This window comes from Parus major, chromosome 9 (genome assembly GCF_001522545.3).
Source record: "Parus major isolate Abel chromosome 9, Parus_major1.1, whole genome shotgun sequence".
Classification (NCBI taxonomy): Eukaryota; Metazoa; Chordata; class Aves; order Passeriformes; family Paridae; genus Parus; species Parus major.
Window position 1 is genome coordinate 22,844,590 of NC_031778.1, and position 20,406 is coordinate 22,864,995.

The following is a 20,406-nucleotide window of genomic DNA, read 5'->3' on the forward strand; positions in this document are numbered from 1 at the left end:
TGTTTGCTTAAAGTGGTGAGGAAATAAATGAAATTTTAAAACTGAAAAGCTCAGGTAGCTTCAAAATCTTGCCAAGTCCTTGTCCAGACTGGGATTGTAGGAAAACAACACTGAATTCCAACAGAGTGGGACAAAAGTGGGGTTTATTTTTAAAGAACTCTGCTGGTTCCTTGAGATGCCACATCCTACCACACCTCTGGTTCCTTGGGATGGAGATGTGCTGGACCCTAAAACCCAAGGGACTCACTGGAGGCACTGCCCAGGCAGGAATAAATCAATATAATTTAATTTGATATTGCTACAGTGTTAATTTTGCACAACAAAGACATTTCTCAATTTTGGAACCATGAAATATTCCCAGAAACTCCCCTTCTCCCTGTCATCCCTCACCACCAGGCAGCTCCTGCCTGTCTGGGACCCACTGGATGCCCAGGTACCTGCAGTGGGATATTTCCTGCTGGAATTAAACATGGATGGGACTAAATCTGCCTCAGAGGAAGCAAGAAAAGCTCTCTCACAGGAAACCAGCTCACAGCTCCCCAAATTTTTGGGTCGTTTTAAATCCAGGCACCTCTTCCCATCATGGCAGCATCTGTGCTAACACCACAGCTATTGCTGAGCAAAGGATGACTGGAAAGAAACCTTCTATGTTGAAATTTAATATTTCACAGCTTGTTTTCAAGGTGGAAAGCATCATCTACAAGATGGAGCAAAAATCAGCTTTTCAGGCTTGATTTCTTCTGTCACACTTAAGGGCTTTGCTGGTGTTAAGTATCTCAAGGGCTTAAAAAACCCCGGCTCCTGCTGCCAACACCACATTAAGTGTTCAACCAAGCTGGAATTTACTGCCTTGGAACATATGGCTATAAAAATAGGAGGGTGAAAAGGGCTTCTAATGTTTAGGAAAAGCAGTTTTATGTCATAACACGAGGAAATATACACAGGCCAAAATTCCTGGAGGGAAAAAAAAAAAACCACCCAAATATTTATGGGAGCTCTGTGACTTAGGCAGTTCTATCTAGTAATCTCACAGGAGAAACAGCATTTCCTTGGGAAATTTCACTACAGCAGAGCTCAGCTCACCAAATTCCAGGTGAAGCCAAGCAAAGCTTGACCTGTCAGGGGTTTATTTCAGGATCACATCAGTGGGTTGATGTGAGGCTCCCAATTATTAATCTCTGATGATAACAGCTTGGTATTTATGTTGCAGAAGGATTTGAGGGAGGGCTTTGCCAGGGGCTGCACGGACAGGCTGGGAAATACAAATGGATTTTGGAATGTAATTATTGCAGTTGGAGCCCCTCTCACGCTGCATTGTTCACAAATTAGCTGCAGTGCCACAACTTTTAATGACCTCTTCACTTGCGTGGGAATCATTTCTGCAGCAGCCCTTTTTAGTCGCTGTAATTAAAGCAATTTAAAAGTTTTAACTAGAAAGTGCACTCAAGGCACAGGAACTGATAAAGGGAAGTGTGGCTTCAAGAGCTCTTTTTTTTCCCCACCCTGTGCAGAGCTCCCACTGTGTCAGAAAATTACAGAATGTCCATCTTGCTGTTTGGCTCCACAACAAAGCGTTTCCACCTACTCGCGCCGCGCTTTTCATATTTTTATTTTTTAAATCTGGATGCTTTAATGGGGGAAGAAATGAAATCTATTGCTATGACCATGTGCCAGATTTAAATGAGAACAGAGGACTGGAAGAAAGTTTGGAGCTCAAGGAAGCTAAGAAACCATAGAGGGCCCTTCCCCTGCTTCAGAACCTGCAGCGTTTGTGTGTTCCAATGTTATTTTTTCCTTTTTAGTCTTATGCATCTCTAATTGGTTTTTAATGCTGTGCTTGTTAACAGCCCATTCCTGCCGGTAATTTGGATATTGATTGTTTTCCATGTAAAGATTACTCCAAGGTTCCACAGACAAGCTTCACTGTAGTATTTGATTGGGCCACAGAAAACATGAAAAAGGGCTAAATTTTAAAGATACTGAAGCAAAGAAAAAGACAAGAGTTAGGAACGATTCTCTGATCTAATTCTTTACACACACTACTGGAACTGGGTATTCCTGAGTCCTGGCATTGGTACAAAAATCACACAGCCTAAATATCTTGGCAGAACTGCCTCAAATAGCTAAATTTTGATTTTTTTTGTGATGCTCTCTGTGGTCATTGACCACCCTCCAAATGATGTTGATCAATAACAACCACAAACCACTCTGAAATACTTTAAAGAGACAAATTTAACTTAATAAACAACCAAACCCCTAAAGAAGTTCTAGCTCTGGGTATGACTACTGAAAAATATAAACTCAAACTCTTAATAAAATATTTACCAGTATAAATCACTATGAAATAATAAATTCATGGCATTCTACTGCAGCCTGCCCAAAATCCACGGACAGTTATTGTTCCCAAGGAGAGCAGGAGGTGAGGCTGGGCTGACTTTTTGGCTTTTCGATGCGAGTCTGTGAATAATCCCTCCACTTTCAGTATTCTGCAGGTGCAGAGATACAGCTAGCGTCGTTTTTAATAAAACATTCCATTGTAAATCAAGAAACATTCATAAACAGAGGGGGAAAGAAAAATAACATTTCAAAAGCCAAAGAGGCCATAAAAACTGGGTTTTACTGCAGGTGGTTGACCCTGGTTCAAGTTTAATTCACTCCAGAAAGGAATTTCTTTGGGAAGCGGCGTTTCACCCTCTTCTGTCTGAGCCTTTGCAATTCAGGGCTTGTTCTACACTTTAAATAACAATTCCACAGCCTCTCCATATAGACAATTAAAGTGCATTCATTAGGAGATTACTGCCCTATTAAAGCCATCAACCTCTGGCTGATAAATAATCACTCTAACTACGTGCACTTGCCTCGCGGTTATAATTCAGTGAGCTTGCAGTTGGTGGCGACCATTAAATAAAGTTAATGATGATATTCCTTTATTGGTTTGAGGTAATAACATATTATAAACATCAGGCAAGAGGGTATTTAGCCCTGTAATCAAAATTTTAGTTTTGATTTTAAAAATTTGAGTACTAAGACTTAGCCTAGGTTGGCAGAGAAAGAGCAGGCAGAGACATCTAGAATTTTTTTGGTTTAAAGACAGGTTGAAGAATCACCTCATGCCACCCCTGCCAGGGTCAGGGACACCTTCCACTATCCACCTTTTAAATTTGAAAATATCAGACAATTTATCAATCAACAAAAACTGCTGTGGCGACAAAAAGCTGCAGTATTGATCTGTCCTCTAAATCACCTCAAAGAAAATCATGTAATAGGGGGAGAGAGAGATCCTTGTTTTCATGTTGATTTCAATTTCTAATTTTTGTGTTAAAAATAAATGAAAAAATTGAAGTTCACCTCATGGTCAGGTTTCCATTCCAGCTGGACTACAGCCCCACATCCCATATTAACTCGATATTTTACTCCACTTGTTTTCTGTGGGACTTTTGTCACATCCAGGGAACACCTCCCTGTGCACCTACCACATTAACAACTCAATCTTTCCCTTAAACAGCTGGTAACTAAAACCTGTCAAAAGAAAGCACCTGCACTCAGAAATATGGATTGGCCTGCCAAAAAAACAGCCTCAAAATCCTGTTCCTTTTGGATTAAATGGTTTTTTTCAAGTTGAACAAAAAGTATCTTTGTTTTTTTTTATATTTCTGTGTTGGGTAATTCTGCTTTTTGGTTTTCAATAATATCGACTGAGCCATGGCACAGAAGAAGGTTCTGAAAGCTTTTAATTGCTCCCATTCCATGGATTAAACTGCCTGTCCCACATCAAACATCTTCTGTATTTCAGAGCATGGTTTATGAGATTTCTCATATTTATTGCTCCAATTATCTCGGCCAGTGAACAACGATGCTGCAGAATTCTGAAACTCAAAACTTAGGGAGTCATGGAACTATTTAGGCTGGAAAAGACCTTTAAGATCAGGAAGTCCCAGCATAAACTGGGAAACCACATCCAAACGTTTTCAGAATTCCTCCAGGGATGGTGACTCCACCACTGCCCTGGGCAGTCTGCTCCAAGCCTTAACAACATTTTCAGGGAAGAAGTTTTTCCCAATAAGTCCCCAAAATCAGTAATTTCCCCTCTTTCCAAGGCTGTGTTCCAAGTTTTTAAAGCTGTTCCTCTGTCACCAGAGGCTCCTTTAGGGGGAAGAGCCACACAAGTTTTGATAAGAGCCATCACATGAATCAACATCCAAGGAAAGAAAAACCCAGACCATCAACATTTACAATTCTTGAAAGGCCACACTCAGGTTTTTATTTGGGAATTTGATGCCTATTGGAGGAAACAATAAGCAAGAGAGAGCAGCAATAAAGAAAAGGAGAAGTTAAAGTGCTTTGAGAGATTAATTCTCAAAGCAAGACAATGAAGCGGCTGCAACATGAAATTACAGTGGTAGCAAATCTCTGAGATTAGAAAGGAGCCTGGTGGACAGATGGATTGGGCAATCATTTGATAGGAATCAGTTTAGAACAAGATAAAACAGAAAGGAAAGAAAGGAAAGGGATGTTTTGTGTCTGACAAGAGCAGGTTTAGGGGCAGGGAGGTACCAGCTGACTTTGGTGTTAATTTGGGGGCAGTTGTTTCACCAGAGTGACACAGGCACAGAAAAGAGATGAAGAAAGAGCTGGAAAAGGCAGGAAAAGAGCTGAAATTCAGAAGATGCAGGAGAAATCAATGCCCTGCTCCATGAGGAGCCGTTTAAAAGCCAAACAGGATGCCAGGAAATCAAATGGTGGAAGAGCTGATGCAGAGATAGGGGAACCAACAGAAAAATGGGAAGCAAAGGAAGTGATAAACTTCTTCCCTAGACAAATCAAGTGGAGCTCATCTGCAATTAATAGGAGCCTGTGTTCCATCCAGCTCTGCCAGATGTGAGATTCCCTGGGGATGCAGCCACAGTCCATACAAACCACCCCACCTGGCTCATTTAGGACCAGCTGAGAATTTGGGATTGGGAAATTTGCAGACAGCTATTCCCAGTGAACAGAATATTCCAGGGGCAAATCCACATTCCAGTTTTATTCCTTTATCAACATACATGTTATCAAGCAGTAATTGATGCACTATCAATTTTGATGTATTTGTGCAGTAACTGATGCACTAACCTGTTTTTTAATATATTTTTAAAATAATGACCTGACTTTCATTCCTTGAAGACAAAATACCAAAGCCACCTCTCCACTTTCACTCCTCTTAATTTCAAAGCAAAACTCTTTGTCATATCACCTAAATACATCCATCATTTCTCTGCAAGCCTCCATAATCCCTTGCCAATAACACCTCCAATTTCATCTTGTACATCCTTCCCAGAAACTGAAAAGATGTTTTAAATCCCCACTTTTCTCATTCAGCCATGTCTCCCTTATTCCAATAATTTCATACTTATGCTAAAACATCTGTAACTCCTATTCAGCAATCTCGTTATGAGATATGCAGCTTTTCCCTCTTAGCTCTGCTTTGATTTACAGCTTTTCCAGAGGTATTTTCCTCTGAACGTTGTTAACCACTGGATAAATTACCTTGGGATTTAGGCAGCGACATCCAAATCTCTCTCCACCCTCATTACTCCAGCTAACAAAAGATGGGGAGTAATTTTTCAGCTGATTTTCCCCCTGAGCTTGTGAAAGGCAGGCCCTTCATAAACACTATTCTGGTTTTTCAGTTTGGTTCTTTTTCTGGATTTTTTTCCCCTGAAAACACACCCTGCCCATGGCTGGAGGAACATCTCCAGCATCTCCTTGGTGCTTCCATGCAGGAACATTGTTGATATCAGTCTCAGAGGGAGCCCCAGGGAAAATCCCAAGTTTTCTTGTGCTGAGCTGAAATTGGAGAAAACTCCCAGGAGCCTGAGAGTATTTTCCAGCTCTGATCTTCCTGTGCACCCACTGCTCCATGTAGGAACCACACTCTGGAATTCCTGACAGGAATTTCCCTAAAAGCACTGCTGAACGCATCCTGCTTGCACAACCCTGTCACCCAATGATGTGAGGCTTTACAGATTTAATAGACATTTTAAATCTGGCTACATTATAAACAATAACAATAAAAATAATCAAAAATAAGCTTTTAAAATTTTGCTACATTATAACAAATTCAATTAAAAATAAAAGCTTTTAAACATGATTAATAAACAACCTTACCTAGAGCAGGGTTTCAGCTGAAAAACATTGAGAGGAGATAGCTTGATGTATATTGTTGCTTGATTTGTTTCCACTGGATTTATTTCCCTTTTCTCTACAGCTCTGAAAGGGCTGGAAATGAACCTCAAATACTCATTCACTGAAAATAAAAAAAAAAGTCTAAAGTTTAACACAGTTATCCACTTATAAATAGAAACCCCAAGCTAAGAGGAGCCCTTTTTATGCCTTCCTGGGTCACTCCCTCCTAAACTTTTGGTGATGATCAAATCTCCTTTCCCCAAGTGAACCAGCCCAAGGGGATTTTCTTGATTGTAGATTAGTGCCAGCCTGAGAGTCAGGTTCTTACTCACAGGAGGAGCGATTTATGTTATGAGTAACCCAAGAACCCTGTGGGTAACAGAGCAGTTTTGGAGAACTCACCTCCTGTTAGGTGCACAGGACTTCTCTCCTTCCCAACAGCATATTTAATGTCCATGGAGAGGATAGAAATACCACATAATGGGCAAACTCCTCCCAGAATCCCCTAAAACTTTCTGAAATTTAAATTCTGGTTTTAATTTCAAGTGTGGAGAAGGTGAAGTCACTAATTTGGAAGTTACAGTGGGATTTGAATAAGGAAACTATGGCAGGTAACCTGTCAGGAATGGGAGTTCACACATAATGGCTTACATATTCAATTGAATTTTAAAATAATATCAAGGATCCTGTCATCCAATGTGTCACTGTAGAGTCAAGGCTAAAAATAACATTGGTTTAAAGAAATGCAGTAATTATATTCATTTCTTTAATACTCCCAGTAATAATTATGTCATTATAAAAGTTATCAATTTTATCCTGCTGGATTAAAACTCTCACAGTGCTTTTGAAGGTGGTGGTGTCAGAATTGCCAAAAATTGGTTTAAGTGCATGCAAGTAAAACATTTCCTGCAGCAGGAATGGGAAATGCTCTGATCAAAATTAGGTACAAACATGACCAAAACATTCCTGTTTCTGATAAAGGACTCTGCTCCAATGTGGGAAATGTAACACTCCAGTCCTGTTCTAAAGCATGGAATGAAAATACTGCACAAGGATTTCTCTGGCCTTGCTGATCTTTATCAAATTGTTTGGACACCTAAAAATTTCCTGCTGTTGCTGCATCGGGACATGGCCACAATGTCCTTCCTCTTCTCTGAGCACTTCCTACAGGTTCTGGACTTCTGTCCCACACAAACAGCAGAGCTTTTGGAGAACATTTTCTGATCTGGATGATATTTAACCATAAATAAAGGAGATTCTGTGGACTGTGTGTGGGCTCAGTGAATATTCCCCAGTTGCTGCAAATACTGAGCACGTCACAACTCGATGTGCAAGCTGGTCCTGGATCCTTTTTCCCTGTTAGGAATCCCACAGAGTTGGGATGGCACCGCAGGAAAACCGGCTGAAAAGAGTCACAAAGATGTCCAGTGTTTGTTTCAACACCCGAGGAAAGCAGAACCCTTCAAAGGAACGCTGGAGGATTTCAAATGAGTGGTCAAAATGCTGGAAGTGTTTGAAGAGAGAACTGAGCAAACATTGACTCTGCTGTGAGCTAACACCGGAATCCTGCTGGGGTTTGGGGCTGCCTCTTTAGAGCCAGGCAAAAATGATTCCTCTAACACGTAAGACACATGGGCTTTTTGTTCATTCAGGCTTCTCCTTCTCACCTAATTTTTGACACAATAATAAAATACAGAGATGCCAACAGAGACTGTGCTTTCTGACTTAGAGTGGATTGAAATGGTTCAAAAGTCTTGTTTGCTTGTGGCTTTTGCAGAAAATTGAAGTGCTCGCAGCAAAAATAAACCTCCATAGATTTTGTGACTATTAAGGTAGGTTTTTTTTCTTTGCTGATTGTACAGCTAATCAAAGTGTTCTCATACTACCAGAAACTTCTTATTTTCCATGATGTGATTGAATGAATTGATCGCTCAGTTTTTTACAGACAAATCCCAGAGAGATTTTTCCATCCTGAGCAAGTTTGACTTGAGTGGATGGAGAGTTCTTGACTTGGGAGAAGCACAAAGCCCATAAGGTCACCCCTGCCCACTGCAAGGTCTGACCATCACCAAATGACCACATTTGAGCTCCACATTTCCTAAAAGACTTCCACAGAACTCCTCAGGACCAGGATGTGGGATGAAGTTAGGAATAATTAGGATTGTTCTGTTTTCCAAGGCCACCCAACCCATCCCCCCGAAAGCAGTGTAGGACACACACTGGGGACAGGTATTTCAGGAAATAAATATGGAAGCTGAGAAAGATTCCAGTGGCTTTCCTGAGTCTCAGTGCTTCATCTTCCACCCTCACAGCTCCCACTGACCACATCCATCTGCTTTGTGCAAATCCTATGGAAAACCTGGATGAGGGAGGAAGAAATCAAAAGTGCTGACTCAGCAAGCAGGCTTGCCGAAGACACCCAGCACCTAAAAACTAAAATTTAATTGCTGGAGTGCTCTTGATTTTAAACACTTGGGATTTTGTCAGTACTGTGCCCTGACTGGGTTCTTGGAAGGCCTCAGAAAATTCCATTTTATTGCCACGTATTTGAAAAAGATTAAATAAGCCTTGAACACCCTGCTCTAAAACAAAGATCTCCGGACATTTCCCGGGGCTGTTTTGAATGGGTTAGTTAAGAGCCATAATGCAGAGATTTTATTCTTTGCTCAATCCTCATCCATCTAGCTGGAAAAAGGAAGGGAACTTGGCATCTCTTGCCCCGTGGTCGTTGAACTTGGCTCTCAGGATACCTGTGCCATTGGCTTTATTGTCATGGAGCTGCTGACACGGCAGGAAAACCCCATTATGCAGGAGTGAGCAAGGGAACATTGGCAATTCTCTGGGGGAGATGTATTTTCTGCTCCTAGGGTTATGTAAGCCTTTTTATCTCTCTGTATGTAAATGTACATCCCAAGACACTCTTATCCCATCAGATGTGCTGCTGATAAGATCTGTTTGAAGAGAGGGGTGGAGATGACCCAGTTAATGAACTGTTGCCAGGAGGTAGGTGGGTTATTTTTGGTGACCACTCTGGAAAGAAAGTTTTGATCTGCCTCTTACCACATAGTCGATATATTCAGGAAAACTTTGCCTGGACAGCTCTTGCTTTGCTTGAACTTTCTGTTTGGCACTCATAAAATGATCCTGACTCTTTGTAAAGTGTTTGAGCTCCACGAAAAACCAAGAGTGAAACCCAAAGCAAGAGTGAAACCCAAACCAAGAGTGAAACCCAAACCAAGAGTGAAACCCAAACCAAGAGTGAAACCCAAACCAAGAGTGAAACCCAAACCACCAATGAAACCCAAATCAAGTTCCCTCCTTTCTCATGGCACTGTTGAGCACCACAAGTTTCCATTCAATGTTGTCCAGTGATGGAACAAGGGGGAATGGCTTTGAGCTGGATGGTGGATTTAGATGGGATTTTAGGAAAGAATTCTTCCCTGTGAAGCTGGGCAGGCCCTGGCACAGAGTGGCCAGAGCAGCTGTGGCTGCCCCTGGATCCCTGGCAGTGTCCAAGGCCAGGCTGGACAGGGCTTGGAGCAAGCTGGGGTACTGGAAGGTGTCCCTGTCATGACAGGGGGTTGGAATTTGATGACCCAATCCATTCTATAGTTCTCTACTGGGGATAATGACATTTTTCCAGTTATTTTAAATTACGATTTTCTTCCTTCTTTGCCCTAAACATAAAACTGCTGTCTGTGGTGTCAGTTCATCCTTTCTGACACTGCCACCCCACAGCACCTTTACCCCACACCAGATCCCAGAGTGGCTGTGGCACTGACATGATTGATGAACTGTATCACCACTCACTGGGTAATATTTAACATATTTCAGAACATCTGTCCAGTTAATGTGGCTTGTGAGAGAGCTTTCTGTCTTCTCCAGAATGCAGTGACTCCCCAATTAATAAAAGGGAACTAATTTTGGAATGCTTGAAATTAACAATTAGAAGCTCCATAAAGGTGTTTCTCTGTATGACATTAAATATAGCAAGAATTAATTTGCTGGAGTGGTTAAAATGTACGTGACAGGATTTTAGTGGGGGAAAAAAACATTAATGTAATGCAAATAAAAATCTAATCAGAAGAGTGGGAATAAAGCAGAATTTATGGTTGGGGGCTCTGCTCACCACACACAAACTGTGTACTTGCAAAAGGGGTCTCAATTAAATACACTATATAAAATTAGACCAGCAGGGGGTTTGCTGTAAGGCATATAAAGCACATTTAAATGAATCAAAACTCATTAAAAAGCTGTATAATTACAGTTAACTAGCAGGGGAGAAAAATTTTAGAAAGAGTCTGGACAGAAAGAATAGGATCTTAAAACAAGGAGAGGAAGTGGCTGTGACTGGACAGAAAAGGAAGAAATAGGTCATAGGAGCAGAAAAATGAGCCCACAGAGGATCAGCATGATGGAAAATACCTGCAGGAAGGCACTGCTGGGTGTCTTGTTAGTGGGAAGTGTTCCTGAGCAGGACAGTGACATGTCTGTGATTTTTTAAGACCAGAAGTACAAGAGCTTTAGGACAAGCTCTGGCCATGACACAGCAGTAATTTACCCTTCTGTTGATTCAGAGATCCTAAAACTGTCACCACTGGTTTTACCACCACTGACCAAGGCCCTGTCACAGAATCACACCATCACTGAGGTTACAAAAGCCCTCCCAGACCATCAAATCCAGCCTGTGACCGATCCCTGCCTTGTCACCAGCCCAGAACACTGAGTGCCATGTCCAGGCATTCCTTGGACACCTCCAGGGATGGGACCTCCAAACATCCCTGGGTGGCTCCTTCCAATGTTTAACAACACTTTTCCATGAAGAAACGCTTCCTGATGGCCAGGAAGAATTCCCCTGTTTGTAAAAAACCCTTCTAAATCCAGGCTGTCACCTACTAATCTACATCTAACAACACATCCACCTCTCCTGCACCACAAAGAGACTGAGATCACTTCAGATATAAAACAATCCTGGCCTCAGGAGCCTGAGTTTCCCTGCCAGTTCCTTGGTTTCTCAGCAGGCTGAGTTACAGACTTAATTGCCACACACGGTCCATGGCAGCTCTGTGTTAAATGCACCAAAATGAACATCAGAGCTGCCTTTGCGAAGGGTTCTCTGGAGCCGCCGCAGGGCTCGCACGTGCACGGCACTCACAGCCGCTCTCAAGGTCACTCCAGCTTCCTGCCTCACTGGCAAAGATGAATTTGAGTTCTGCTCCTGCTCCAAACTCATTTTTCCCTTAGTTAACTCCATGCTTTTACTTAGCTCTATCTTTCTGGTCCAGCAGCCAATTCCAAATTTAATCAAACCTCTCATGTAGATCTCATTTTCGTCGATTTATCTACATTACTGGATTTCTCTCCCTTTTCTTCCCTTTTTCCCGAGACCCAGCACCACATCTCCAGATCCTTAGTGCACAATTTGAAATTCACACCTTCAGGCAAAACGCTTCTCAACAATGTGAAAAAATATTCCAGAGAGCATTCCCAAGGCAAACTGTCACATTTCCTCTGATCGGCAGCGCGGAATCAAACACCTTCTACCACGCTCGCTTTTCCTGGAGATTCCAACAGACAACAGCAATTCCTGGGTTAAAAGAACCTTCTCGTTCTGCCTCCAAGGCTCTCATCCTGCAATCCATGGATATCTCCATCAATAATTCCTCAGTGCTGCTCGGGATCTAACGAGAAGAGCTGTGCAGGACTACTCATCTTCCCGATTGGATCGCAGGGAGGGCAGGACTTTGCCATTCATTTTTGGGGATTTCAGGCCTGAGCTGTGAGCAGTTCTCTGCCTGCAGTGATTTTTCCCTCCTCGCTGCCTGCATTATTAAATAACCCAGTGCAATCCATGTGTTTCCCCTGGTGGATGGACTCTGAGTCGCGTGGCTCTTCAGGAGAGGACATCAATTAAGGGAGATGCGCCAGGACTTACTCTGAATTTATGAAACTGAGAGTCTATTTCTCATTACAGTTCTCAGTAAATCATCCTCCTCTCGCTTTTCCTTGGAAACTGCTTCAGCTGCTGCCTGTATTTCCATTCTTTTATATATATATATATAAAACTTCTTAGAAGATGATGTACCAGTAAAAACAAAATAAACCAAAAGGAGTTGTGCCTTTAAAATATATAAAATAGAAAAGATTTGCAAGAGACACTGAGATCTTTGCATGTGGACCATAAGATGCAGTTTCCCACAAGATTTTCCTAAGTAATTTCAAATTTATTTAATTTATTTTTCTTTAGGAAGATGGTTTGGAAAAGTTGGTGACTCTGATAGTCTATTAAATAAGAAAATATTTTCACATTTGAGGAAGAAAGATTGCTCTGACCTAGCAGAGCTCCTAATCACATTTCACTGTTAGCAGAGCTGGTCTGAGACAGGCTCCTTGAGAGGGAAACTGAGGTAATGGGGACATCAGATTCCCTCCTGTTATCACAATGAATAGAATGGAACCCACCTGTTCTGCAGGACAAGCTGATTTTCAACAGTTTTACACAACCTGGAAGCAGAAACCAAGTGTAATTTCAAAAACCAAAGTATTTTTTAATTATCATTGTTGCTTTAATTTCCTTTTACAAAAGGGAAACTTCAGTGGGGATGTGTCCAGGTAAATCTTGCTCCCTCCTCTTTACCTGCTGTGCATTCCTCAGCATTGCCAGCCCGAAAATCTGTAATTTCCTGGGTTTTACTGCTGAGCCAGGTTGGTTTCTTTCCTTCCTCTGTGTTTTCCTGAAGCCAGAGCAGTTTGTTCCAGCCCATGCACTCTTCTCCTTCTGGGCTGGAGCAAACCCATGTGGAAAAAAGGAAAAAGGCAGCTGAGCACTCTTTATTCCATGGATGTGCTGGTCCTACAGCAGCACCTCTGCCCTTGGATGGGAGCTGTCACCCAGAGCCCGAGCTGTGTGCAGGTTTAACCTTATTTTACATGCACAATTGGCCTCAGAAATGATTCCCTGAGCATCCCTTTGCACTGGGGTCTTGCCCTTGACTTTTAAACCTTGTTTGTTCTAAACAAGAGGGAAGCATCCGCCTACCTCAAACGTCGTTCCTCCCCAGCAGCTGACACACCACTCTCCACCTGGATTTGGAACTTTTGGGCTTTTAATAGCTCTCCATTTTCAGCCTTGCTTGCACTTTGGATGAGGAAAAGCAGGCTGGCTATGAAAGTTCCAGTGGCATCAGCACAAGCCTTTGTAGAAACAGCGCTGAGAGGGAATCAGAAAAGTAAGTCTGGAGAGAGAAATCCTATTTAAAAATATTTTAGAATTTTTGGGTCAAAAAAAAAAAAAAAGGAGAAAAAGAGAAAGAAAAACTTCACAGACTCTTTCTATTTATCTGAAAAAAAACGACCTACTGGTTTTCATTTCAGCTCTGTGTCTTTTAAGCATGTTAAGAAGTAATAATTTGCTCATATCCTAAAGATATTTTGACAATTCCTTGGCTTCCTCCTCACTGTTCTCTCCAACTGTCCATCCTTTTTTCTTCTCTGTGCAATGGAGAGCGACCTCCTGGCCCAAAGGAGGGTCACCCTCACAAAGGACTCCAGCTTCAGCAGAGACTGTTCCAGCAGGGCTGCTGTTATTTAAAACCTCAGCCCTGGTCAGCAAACGCCTCACCTCTCCTTGCTCTGTGAAGGCTGCACGTGGCCAAGGTCTGACAGGCTCAGGTTGCCACCAGGTCACAGGAGGTTGTCCTTCACACCTCGCTGGGCTGGAGGAGCTGTTGGAAGTTTTCCAAATGTAACTGACATGCAGCACGAATAATAAAGGGGTAAAAGGACTTAAAGTAAATGATAATAGAGATGTACCCAGAACAGAAAAGGAAGAAATCCCCATCCTGACCAGCACTGAAAAAACTTTCCTCGTCCTTCTTCACAAAGACTAGATCCAGAAGGATACTGGGGGGCACGACACCAAAAAAAAAAGCTTTCTTATAAATTAATTCTGTTTTATTGATAAGGCTTTCCTGTGTCAGTTTTGAAATTTTAGCATTATTGGAACAGGATAAATAGCTGTGTATTGAAACATAAAATGGACATGATATCATTGGTAAAGTCAACACTGTCCTCCAGCCACCTCTGCAAATAACAACAGAAAACACAGAGATGAAAAGCACATTTTAATTATTTACCCTTTGGCAATAAGTACCTACTAGACTAAATCACCTCCACGGTGGAGCAAGTAAGGGGAAATGTTAATGTGAGACAATGACAGGACAAAAATCACATTGGACACACACCAAATAAATTATTCAGGCTATCCTAGAGCAAATGAGGATGGCAGGTTAGCCATGAGATATCGACCTCCCTTGGCAGGTGATGGCTTTTATTGGATGTGATAAAGGAGAGGCTACGGGTGAAGAGTGACACGACGAGCGATTCACTGATCGTCCAGAAAATTGACAGAAAGATTCCTCATGTCTCAATTGCAGAATGGGATACTTAACATTTGGAGTGCCATTTGATGACATTCATGAGATGATAATGACTTTGTGTCAGTAATGACCTAGACTGGATTTGGAGTGGTGACCTAGAGGAAAAAACCTTGTAAGGCATTACTGTCACCCAAGCCATTGCCACCAAACTTCAGTGCCACTTAAACTCCTTTCTTGGGACAAATTTCCACATGGGGAGGATCCTGCTCTCCACAGAGCATTTGCTAAAGAGGCCAGGATTTGTCTCACTATATAAAATTTTAATTAAAGAGGGGCAGATCTAAGCCAATATGTGAATATCCATGATTCCCTCCTCCTCTGTGCTGCCCATTTTCCATAACCTTGCTCCGTGCCCTCGGAGCAGAGCTGATGGAATGACCCCCTCCACAAGCTGACATGTTTTATGGTCTGCTCTCCTTGCACCTTTTGTTGCTGACAGGATGGGAAGTAAAATAAAATATGTGGTCTAATTAAATCTCAGTATTATTATATTAATAAAGAGGGACAATCTCTGGCAAGAGCAAATCAAGAACAATCTCCAATGATCTGCTGGAGAGAATGAGAGAGAGAAAATGAGATGAAGCCTCTTGCTGCAGGAAAACCTCCTTTTACACAGATTTTTGGGACTCAGCAAGATTTCTTTGTACAATAAAATTAAAGCTGGCAATTTGGAAGGAAAGAACTGTATGGGACGCCCTAAACAATCCTAATCACGTGAACCCACAATCACTTGGGTTTACTCCTTTTTGGGATATCTTTAATCCTAATTCCAGTTCCAGTTTACTCAGGGACTGCCTGGACACTTATGAACTGGTTTTCATTACTGGCCTGACTGGTTTAACTGGAGCTGGGGCTGCTTTGCTGATGGCAGCGTTTGGGAACAAGTTTTAAAGCAGAAAGTCTGGAAAACCTCACATCCACAGAACTCTTCCTGCACTTTTGGCACAGGACAGAACTGCCAAGCACAGACCCCACCCCTTTAACCCAACATAAAATGCCAGTATTTAAATGTCTTTACTAAAGAATTGAATAATTAATAACATTTATCTTTCTATATTATGTAGATACTTCCCTCTATCACACAAGACATCAATTTCCATGCTCCTTCCACTGAAAACCACTAATGCAATTTTAAGGAATACCCAAAGCACAGTTTTTGGCACAAGACTCTTTTTCTTATATTATGAAAATGGTTGTGGAATTATTGTCACAGCCTGTATTTGTATTTGGATAAGTATTTTGATCAGACTGCTGATTTAATTTACGTGCTACACATAATTTGGCCATCTGGCCTCTTCCAGAATAACATCAGAACAGATTTCTAAATCATTAGGAATATTCAAATCATAAAAGCAATAAAAAATATTTACTATTGTCAAGGACAAGTCTTGAGTCATTCCCCTTCTTGGGTTTTGTGCAATGTATTAAAAATTAAAACCAGGGGTTTTGAAAGTTATTATTGAATTTACAATTTTAGGTAAATGTAAAAATTTGGAGATAATAGTCTAAGAAAAACTAATTGAAGAAATAACTAAAAAAAGTGCTGCCATATCATCATTTACAATTTAAAAAGTCACATTATTATCACATCATACTTTACATAACCTTCTGTGTTAAACATGAGCTGAAAGTGCAGCTGTGGGGGCATTTTTGGGGGGGAACTCCTTCAGGGCAGGTGTGAATCCAGCCATGCCATTGTGAGAAACATCTCGACAGCAAAATCACTTGTGAAAGAAGAAAATTATCCATATTGTTTTGAAGAGAACCAAAACAGGGAGATTTTTCTCATTTCTCAATGGAAACTCCTCACACAATTGCTGTGGCAGCAGAATTATTTCTGCTTTAATAGGCTGTGAAGGTCTTGTGTTTATTTAGTGTAAATATTTAAGTATTGTGTTTAAATGAGAAGTGCACTTTAATTTCTTTACAAATTGTGATTTTTCTGAAATGACAGTTTATAAAAAATGGGTGGGGATGCTCCATTTGCTGAAGAAAATCAATCTATAGCCTCATTTGAATATTAAAAATTTCATATTTATTCCTCCTCTTGGCAAAAAATGGCTTTTCCCATTTGCGTTTTAGCAGGAGCTGTTCCGTTCCGAGCACAAAATCCTCCCAGCCACAGCTTGATAAGTGAGGCATTATTTCAGTGAGGATGGCAGGGTCATATCCATCTAAAAATTCCACTGAGGGAGGGGAAAATCAGGACTCTGGGCATTGCTCAGTGATTGCTCTGTGTGCTCAGTCAGCTGGAGAAGTCGAGCTCATCAAGCCGTGGCTCTCCATCCTTCACTTATTCCCCCTCTGAGCCACGGCCGTGACACATTTTCCTCTCCCTCCTTATCAGGGCTGGGTTTCTTTGGGATCAGTTTTCTTTGGAATGTCACAGCAAGCAGGAGGGCTCCTTTCAGTGAGGTCAACAAAGGGAGTTTTCTGAGATGTGTTTTGGTTTCTTTTTAATACTTCTAATTCTAGCGGCAATCTACGGGAGGAGGGATGTTTTCTGAGGAGAGGAAGATCTTAAAGGAAGCATTGAAAGTTCCAGATTTACCTCGAAAAATGTTGTCAAATCTTTTATTCCTTTATTTATTTATTTTTTAAAAGTAGTTTTTTTTCAGGTGGAAAAAATTTAGAAAAGTTTTATTGAACGTAAAGTTGATTGATGACCTTCACCAATATTCCAGCCTTGCACTCAGAGTAGTTTTTATTTAATTTAGGATACTGATGAAGAAATTCTTTACCAAGACAGTGATGGGACCCTGACATCGATTACCAGGAAAAGTTGTGGCTGCCTCTGGATCCCTCAAAGTGTCCAAGGCCAGGTGGGACAGGGCTTGGAGAAACCTGGGGTAGAGAAAAATGTCCCTGCCAATGGTAGGGGTGAAATGGGACAATTTTTCAGGTCCCTTCCAACCCAAACCATTCTGTGATGATTCTATTTCAACAAGAATCACAAGTTAAACAAGTGGGTTTAAACTAATCCAAATTAACTTTAGAAAGATTTTAAATTTGGAAAAAAGCTGACTTCTGATTTAATTTGGTTCCTCATTACCAACCCTTCCAGCTCTGTAAGGTCTTTCAGTGCCAAGAGCCTTTTTTCAATTAAAACTCAGGCCAATGGTGGGACAACACATTGCCAGGTACACAGTCACTATCAAAATTATCTAATTAGATATTTTGTTACTAATTTAATTCAGGTTTTGATTCTTTGACACTACACCAGAGTGTTCAGGCACCTCCAGTCTAAAAGTACACAAATAAATAAGAACTATGCTTTGTATTAAGTTCATTTTTTAGAGATGCCAGGTTTTCTGCATTAAGCAGTGCTAAACAGCTACTAAATAACTATTAGTTGTATTAAATTAGACTATTAATTTCATTAAATTAAAGGTAGTTTAACCTGAGTCACCCAGTAAAGAAGAAAGTCTTCCAAGGAGTGAGCTGAAGTGAGGGACAAAGCCGCAGGAGTGGCACGTCCATAGCCAGAACCATCTAATTCTTTGTCAATTAAAAGCAACATGTGAATTAACAAAACTACTCCAACACAATGAGTAGGTGGAAAAAAAAATAAATATTGCATCACATTTTACCTAGGCTCAACTTCCAACACATCCTCAACAAACAGGCAAAGTTCTGTGAGTCTTATTCACTCTTTATGATCAGCCCCAAGGAAAGACACGCTTGACCGGGGGTAATTTTAGAGTCACAGTGCAGAAAGAATTCAAGAAAAACCCTCCACAATCCACTTTGCTTGGACTCCTCCTGCCCTGGAGGGAACCTGTGTGGCTGAAGTGCTTTATTCCCTAATCCCCCTGGCCCTGCAGACCCACGCCAGGGCTGACACTGATACCCTCCTCAATCCTGGGGAGATCAGCTCTTAATCCCAGCTCTCATCTGCCCTCAGCTTGGCTGCCCACAGCCCTGGAGCTGTCAGCCTTGCTCTGGCAGGGAACAGAACTGCCATTCCTGGCAGCCAGAGCTCTCCCAATCTCCTCTGTGTCCCTCTGGCATCCCTGGCTGCCCTGTCAGCGCTGTCTTTACCCAATCCTGACTGGTGACAGACAGCTGGAACCACACAGTCTGCAAGGGGGGGTTCTGGAGGATGGATGTTGCCTCAAAAGCTTCTGACAGGGTCTGCAGGGACACAGGTGAGAAGACTATCCTTACTTTTCCCCTCTATCACTGCATAATTATTAATTTTCAGTCATTAACCTCTTGCCCACCTCCAGACCACTAATTTTAAAGAAGGATTAGCAGCAGAGATCACAACTTGTAACACACCTTTGCTGCTGCAAAGCCTGTAACCACAGCTCTGGATAATTTTTATAGAAACTGAGTTCAGCCCTCAGCTGGCACAGACACTGCCCTATTGCACTTGTCAGTGCTTTGCTGAATTCCAGCAGCTCAGCTCCTCTCCCAGACATCAAACTTCAGGATTTTACCTGGAAAACAATCTGCTCATAATGCTGGGAGGTGGAATGACCCTGCTGGGACGGGAACTTAAAGTCACATTGCCGAAGGCAAATGGAGCATGAAACCCTGTGTGAGAGGGGCTGGTAGGAACGTTCCTGCAGGGGAACAGTGATCCTGAGCAGTCTTTTAACCTTTTTAAATCTGTGAGCCCTTCACAAGGATCTGTCCAGAGGAGGCATCCAGCCTCTGGCACACACTGCAGGGATGTGGAACCGTCAAGTCATGCCTCTGATGGCAAAAGCAGCAGGAAGTATCAGGGGCATGTTCAGGTGTCATTTTTGGTTTCAGAGGATTCCTTTGGGCTCCTCCACGTGGATGATCCCCTCCATGACCTGTAGATGCCCAGCAGAGTAGAGCCCAAGCAGTTTTTTTGTGTAGTTAACCCTCTGGCTGCAGCCACCTGAGCTCTCACTTCTCCCCCTTTCACACATAGATCTCCAGCTAAACTCACGTGAAAAAGCACAACAAAGCTTAGAAACAACAAAACAGAGACAAAATGCCGTGTTCTGTGCTTTAGAGATATAAACCACATTCCAAAACCTGAAACAATGACCTGCTTTTATCCAAATCTTTAGGAGCAACGAGGTGCTCTGGAGGTTCAATTTGATTTACTGCTGGCTATTCCAAACCAGGGGCATGTGCAGAGCAACATCCAGCATGACCACAGTAATTCCAGCTTCCAGTTCCTGGGGAAGAATCCCAGTCCTACAGGTGGATAAATGACCTCATCTCCCTTCATTGCAGATTGATCCTGGCTCTCTGTTATTGATGCAGCTGACAAGGCAATCACATTACGGCAGCTCCGAAGGAGCTGACACAATGGAGCCTCCAGATCTAAATTCAGAAGTGTCTTGCCTTGTCAGTTGTCCCATTACAAATTTTCTTTGGCAGGGGATAAGGGGAAAGGGCTATTTATAATTTAGCCATGAAATTTTAATTATGGGCTGAAATCAGCTGGGGTTAGGAATAAGGTTTGGTCACGGAGTTAGTAGTGTGTGAGAGAGAGGCTGAAAGCAGAAGGTGCTTGACATTGAAGAGGCATTGGTTTAGCTCGTTAATAAATCAGGTAATTATTGGATTTTAAGATAAACACTTCTTTGTGAGGATAAGCCTTGTTCAAAGAACATCTGAGACAGGTCAGCGAGGTTTCACCTTTTCCACACCCATAAAAATTACTGGCGTTTTCTTTATGGTTAATCAAAAATAAATCAGCTGGAAATCATTCCACAGCTCATTTTTACATTGTCACTTGTGCAAAGATCACACAAATCCTACTGAAATCAAGGAAAATATTCACTCCACTTTCCCACTCTCCTCTGAACACACAAAA